Genomic DNA, 7,395 nt, shown 5'->3' on the forward strand with positions numbered 1-7,395 from the left:
TGTCTTTTTCTGCATCATTTGTGATCCTTGTAATTTACTCTTTAGAGTTAACTAAAAAATAGATGTGCCCCAAAAGTGGAGTCAACACAAACTATGTGCAGGGGTCTCCTGATTTCAGAAGATAATTAGGTGAATAAGACCAGTTCTCACATTTGCCTTAACATAGGTACTCACACCCACAAGGGCTATGGGTTCCACTTCCAGGCAAGAATAGTGAACCAAGGCTTCTCAAAGCCCCAGGTATTCAATCTATAAAAAGGGATAAAATCAATCACAGTTGTGATAAAGACCGCTTTTGAGGGTATTAAAATCAAGAATGAAAATTTTAGGAAGCAACAAATATATAACAAACACACTAACTGAACCCATTTTAAAAATAACTTAACTTTTAAATATTTCTCAATGTGCCAGAATATATAAAAGTTTTTGACAAGTCGATTCCTTCTGCAGAATTTTCTTTTTCCATCTTGTCCTTATGTATTTAAAAATCATGGGGGCGGGGTGTGATGGCTCACACCTGTAATCCCAGCACTCTGGGAGGCTAAGGTGGGAAGAATCCTTTGAGCCCAGGAGTTCCAGACCAGCCTGGGCAACATAGCAAAACCACATCTCTACAAAAGATAAAATCAAAAAACACATTAGCTTGGTGTGGTGGCATGTGCCTGTAGTCCCTCCACTTAGGAGGCTGAGACAGGAGGATCACTTGAGCCCAGGAGTTCAAGGCTGCAGTGAGCAATGATGATGCCCCCTCACTCTGGCTTGGGTGACACAGTGAGATCAGGTTTCAAAAAACAAAACAAAACAAAACAAACAAACAAACAAACAAAAAAGCATAGGAACTTGGGAACTTACCCTGTAAGCAACTCAAAACCAATTTTTTCTTCTTTTTGTTCTTGGCACATGGTCAAAGAAAATGTCAGTCATGATGTAATGTGAATAAAAAGACTAATCTTAAATATAATAGAAATGATCATACATGCAAAGTTGATGGAAGACAAAGAACAAAATTATTATCAACTGTTGTAAAGAAGACATATAAATAATAAAGTGGGGAAGTGCAGAATCCAGGGAAACAACTACCAGGTGTCAAAACATTTAATAATTCAAGGTATGCATTATATATTTTTGTAAAATCTATTTAAGGAACAATGTGTCACATCATTTAGAGCACTTAATTTAATGATAGCTTCTGAGGAAACAAACTATCACTCCTCTCTCATGCCCAATATGAACTTCCAAATTTACAACATGGCTATTTTTTGCCTTATTTATTTATTTTTATACTAAATTATTTCCATCAGCAAGGAAGGGATCCCAAAGGCACAGAGAATCCACTGCCATTGGCTTTCAGGCTACATTGATTTTAGTTTGAAATAAATTATTGAAGCTCTCTTTTGTTAGTGATAAAGTTTATTTTTTTCCGACAGCTGATGAGTGTCTCTTTTTTGGATTTATTTTTCAAGCGAACTATTTTCTCTGAAAGTTTTAAAATCCTACTTATTATACTCTGGACTTGCAATATATTATTCTAGGACTCTTCAAGGGAAAACTTCATTATCTTACCATGTTATCTGTTATTTAACAAACAAAAATTTTATAAGATAATGAAAAAATAGTGTGATAATTTCAGGATAAATAATTCTTAATCTGGGACATCTTTGGCCTAAAAATCAATGGTGATAAAACCTTGTTTTCAGTACTTTGCTTGAATAAATGTACAGGGCATTTGTTCAGTGATTAGAAATAGTGATAATGCACAAACTTTCTGATTTAAAATTATATTAGAAAACTATAGAGTTAAAACAGTACCATACTGGCATAAAAACAAACACATAGACCAGTGAAATAATGGCCCGGAAATAAATTCAAGCAGATATGGTCAACCAATTTTTGAGAAGGGCACCTAAAGGACATGATGGGGAAAGGATAGTCTTTTCAAAAATAGGTGGTGGGGAAACTGGTTTTCGCATGCAGAAGAATGAAATTGAACCTATACACAAAAATCAACTCAATATAGATAAAATATCCTTTTGTGGTTCAAAAGCATGATGATTGGGTTTTCACATGTGTGTGAGATGTGCCTCCTTCAAACCTTGTTACAGCATTGGCACATTACCCAATGTGCTCTGACTTGGAAAAAGAAAAAGAAAAAAATGGATAAAAGACCAAAGTGTAAAAACAGAAACTCTAAACTCTAAAACTCCTAAAAGAAAACATAGTGGCAATGTTTTTTTTTTGGATATCACACCAAAAGCACAGGCCATGAAAGCAATAATAAATAAATGGGACTACATCAAACTAAAAAATGTGTACACAGCAAAGGAAGCAATCAATAAAATGAAACAGAAAGCTATGGATTGGGGAAAATATGTGCAAACTATATATTTGATAAGGGGTTAATATCCAAAATTTATAAAGAACTCATACCACTCAGTAGTAGAAAAACAAATAACCCTATTAAAAATGGGCAAAAGATCTGAATCGACATTTCTCCAAAGAAGACATAAGTCACCAACAGATATGTTAAAAAGCATTCAACTCATTAATTATGAGGAAAATGCAAATTAAAACCACTGTGAGATTCCACCTCACATTTGTTAGGATGGCTACTATCAAAAAGTCAAATGATAAATGTTGGCAACAGTTTGGAGAAAAGGGAACCCTTGTACACTGCTGGTGAAAATGTAGATTGTTACAGCCGTGATGGAAAATGGTATATAAATTTCTAAAGAAATTAAAAATAGAACTACCATATGATCCAGCAATCCCTCTTCTGGGCATATATCCAAAGGAAATGAAATCACCACCTCATAAAGGTATCTGCACTCCTATGTTCATTGCAGCACTATTCACAATAGCCAAAATATGGAAATAACCTAAATATCTGCTGGCAGACTAATAGATAAAGAAAATGTGGTATATGTATATACCATGGACTATTATTCAGCCCTAAAAAAGAATGAAGTTTTGCCATTGGCCACAACATGGATGAGCCTGGAGTACATTGCACTAAATGATATAAGCCAGATACAGAAAGAAAAATGTTGCATGATCTCACTTACATGTGGAATCTAAAAAAGAAAAAATCAAATATAGAGAGATAGCAAACAAAAGTGATTACCATTGGCAGAGGAGGAAGATGGTGAGGAAGATATGGGTGGATGTATGTTGGAGGATACAAAGTAGCATATATGTAGGATGAACAAGTCTAAAGAACTAATGGACAACATGAGGATTATAGAAAATAAAATTGCAGTGCATTTTGATATCTATGCTAAATTAGTAGATTTTATCTGCTCTGGCCACAAAAACAAACAAAAAAATTAGTAACTATGTGAAATGATGAATACGTTAATTTGTGTCGCTATAGTAACCTTTACACTGTCTTTACGTATTCCAAAATATGTTGTATACCTTAAATCAGTATGGTAAAATTCACTTTTTAAAAAAAGAAATAGTGGTACCTCAAAGTAACTCCTTTTGGGGAGAGGAGGATGTTTTCCTCAAAACCCATTTATTTGAGAAGTTATGGATTTTCAACACTATCTCCAACAAATATGTATAGAAAATATGTAGGCATAAAATTATAAAAATTTTCTGTCCCACCTTTTTCTATGTGATAAAACACTACTATTGTTCCATGTGATATTGTGGCAAAGAGATCCAGAAAAAAAGCCTACAAATGACAAGACTTCTGTAGTTGCAAGATATACCCAAAACTAAGAACTACCTAAATATCTGTGTATCCTGTAGTAGAATGGATAAATAAATTTTGTTATATTCTGAAGAATAGCAGAATATGATGATGAAACTATGCCACTTTGGTATAAGGATTATTTTTATCAACATGTACTCAAGAAACAGTAAATGCAAAAAGGGCATTCTAATCTCTCTTTTTTTTCTTGAAAATTGAAGATTAAAACTCCAACATGAAAGATATTCTCCCTGTATCAGGAGCAAAGAAAGTTTCTTTCATGGAAAATCATAGCCAAGAGAATTCTGTACAAGCAGACTTTGTTAAAGTAATTATCTTCCTTTAACTCCACACATTATTTAGTTACTTTCCCACAATTGCCTCCCTTTGTTCAACCTAATATAAAAGCATTTAGGTTTTGCCACTTCTTTGGGTCTTCTATTCCTTATTAGGGCTCCCGTATCATGTAAAACTTATATTAAATTTGTATGCTTTTCTCCTGTTAGTCTATTTTATGTTAATTTAATTCTCAGGACGAGCTAGCAGAACCTTAGAGGATAAAGTCTTTCCTTATCTACAATTCTCACTATAGAATATTCAACAACAATGAAAATAAACACTGAAAAGATACCCAACAATATGGATGAATTCTCACATGCATAATGTCGAACAAAAGAAGCTAGATCCAAAACGAGATATACATTTGACTCCATTTATATGAAGCATAATGAATAATTTATGCTTTTAGAAGTGAGCATGGTGGTTACTCTTGAGGGATTGACAAATAACTGGAAATGGGGAGAGTAAAGCAAGGCCTCTGGAGTGCTGGTAATGTTCTGTTTCTTAATCTGGGTGCTAGTTATTCAGGTATAGCGAATGTGTTTAAATCCATCAATTAGTACAGTCAGGAGATGCACACATTTTTTTTCTGTATAGTGTGTTAGATTAAAAGCGGACATAAATGCTTTGTTACTTCTCCTGTTGAGGGGCAGTGTCTATTTTCACTCCTCTGGAATTTGAGTTAGAATTAGTGACAATGAATAGGATAAACAGTATGTGACATTCTGAGACTTTTGAGGCTAAGTCAAAAAAAGCTTTACAGGTTTTGTCCCGGCCTGTTGAAAAACAATCCATTGAAGTTCCTGAGCTGTTCCACATATCTGATTGCCCTGAGACTGCCAGGCTGTGAGGAATCCCAAACTGCTAGGAGAAGCCACGGTGGACGCTCTGGTTGACTATTTTCCAGTCATCACCACTAAGGCAAAATATGTATGAGTGCAACCGTTTAAGATCCTTCAGACCAGACCATCTGTCAGCTGATTATCTCCAAGTCATTCAGTTGATACCAAATAAAAATGAAGAATCACTCAGCTGATTCTTATGCCAAATCCTGTCCTTCAAAAATTATGACATATAAAATAGCTATTGATCTAAGACAAGTTTTGGGGTGGTATGATACACAGCAATAGATAACTAAAACATACATTATACTTTTTATAAAAAGTGTTTTTTTATCTCAAGACAGCAATTTATGATTTTTTTAAGGTAAATTTTTTTAAGGTAAACTGACAGAAGGCAGCTACTTTGTAGGCTGTTAAAAAATTTTCTAACTTAAAGTACATGTAATCTATTGACATAATTTTTGGGCTAGGGCTTTGGTCTGGTGATTATGCTTTTCTACAATATCACATAGTCTCAAACTGCAGACAGCTATGTTATTTCTGTGGTCCTCAACCCCTAGGTCACAGACCGGTACCGGTCCATGGCCTGTTAGGAACCAGGCCGCATAGTAGGAGGTGAGTAGCAGGCAAGCAAGCAAAGCTTCATCTGTATTTACATCGGTTCTCCATCCCTCACACCATTACCCGAGCTCCGCCTCCTGTCAGATCAACAGCAGCATTAGATTCTCATAGGAGTGGGAACCCTACTGTAAACTGTGCGTGCAAGGGATCTGGGTTGCGCGCTCCTTATGAGAATCTAATGCTTGATGATTTGAGGTGGCGGAGGTGAGGCAGTGATGCTAGCTCCGGAGAGCGGCTGCAAATACAGATTATCATTAGCAGCGAGTTTGCACAATAAATGCAATGCACTTGAATCATCCGGAAACCATTCCCTAACCCTGGTCCTTGGAAAAATTGTCTTCTGTGAAACTGGTCCCTGGTACCAAAAAGGCTGGGAACCGCTGTGTTATGTGATCAATATTTTTTGACAATAATTATAACAAAGGCCTAAATTCAATACATTTCCAACCACATATGCCAAATAGCACTGATTAGTAAATTACATTTTAACAATGGTGTTTTATGCCATAATTTCAGGATCACAGACTTTGGATGATTTGGCAAAAGTTGTCATGATTTTCCTGTTTTGTTACCTTACAAACATATTTGCATCACTATATTTGGTGAAAATGATTCCATCAATTTGAAAATATTGTCATAACCAGTCCTCTCTGTTTTCCAAACTTTCATTTAGAAAATTATAGTAAACAAAATTATTTTTTATAGTAATAGTATTTAAAAGTTACTATATTTATAAGCAAAACAAGTGTTTTTGTTTTATCAATTAGGTAAATAATGGCCTCCAGATATTGTATTTTAAAAGTGATTAGATGAGAATATAAAGTCTCAAATTTAGCATGTTATTAGAAGAGAAAAAGGATAAGTAGACTTATGAACTTTCTGTGCTTGTAATAACAGAGTATAAATGACTTTGAAGAGCAATACTAATCCTTTTGTCAACTCAAAGATAGAATGGAAAGTGACTTTAAGGAAAAAAAATGTTAAATTCTAGCCTAGCCATTACCCGTCTACTTGTTATACATAGTATATACTTTCAGAATTGAAATTGGTGCACTTGCTTAAACATTGCAACAGAATGAAACTCCAGATGCTCACAGATGGTAAGCCTACAAACTTAATTAAAACTCATGCTTTATTATCCCAAAACAGGAAAATTGAGAAAGCCTTGCCCAAAGAAAATGTTTATGTTTTCTCTCTCTCATCTCCAACCACCCAGAAAACTTTAGGGGTCGTGAACATGGAATAAAAATCTCTTCTGGTTGCCAGACAAGAGAGTGAAATAGAGGTACAGATCATTAACCTAAATGCTGATTCAAATTCAAGTTTAACAAACAATTATGAATTGTGTACTATGTGCCTAGCACTGTATTACTGATTTAATCAGAGTTTAATGAGAATATTATGATACAAAATTAAATGTACAAGCTTCCATTCACAATATGTATTGAACACTTTTATATTAGACATGATATATATTTGATTATATTTTATTTTTAGTTGTTGACAGCACAATTTTACTTTATCTTCAAATACATTGAAATGAAATTAACCATCCTACATGTATTTACCTATACTTTAGGCTCTTAACAGTTATTTTTTCCTTTTTCCTGTAAACCCATATGAAATTTTTATAATGGCTAGTACCTAGGTAGATAATATTGAACTTTAGAGATTATATTAATTAGTAAATGCAGTTCCTTGTTTTCCTGGATGATCATTATTGATTGATCATACTATAGCTAGAAAAATAAACATATGGAAAGAATGATCTCTCATAGGTCCACTTTATTAAAGGTTTTATAGTCTTCCAGATCTTTTTTTAGTCAGTTGTTCGTATGGAAGAGCTGATTTGATATAAAATAATTTTACCTCGTTGAACATAAATCCATTACTCTCTCT

General features: G+C 34.1%; 1 non-coding gene across 1 annotated transcript; it reads left to right on the forward strand.

Annotated features, from left to right (window-relative positions):
- Positions 1-2,024: 2,024 nt before the first annotated feature.
- On the forward strand, positions 2,025-2,132 carry LOC138381227 (small nucleolar RNA U13). The gene has a single exon (XR_011233137.1). It is a non-coding gene; the product is annotated as a small nucleolar RNA U13 (small nucleolar RNA).
- The last annotated feature ends 5,263 nt before the right edge of the window (positions 2,133-7,395 follow it).

Source organism: Eulemur rufifrons, chromosome 2, assembly GCF_041146395.1.
Source record: "Eulemur rufifrons isolate Redbay chromosome 2, OSU_ERuf_1, whole genome shotgun sequence".
Lineage (NCBI taxonomy): Eukaryota > Metazoa > Chordata > Mammalia > Primates > Lemuridae > Eulemur > Eulemur rufifrons.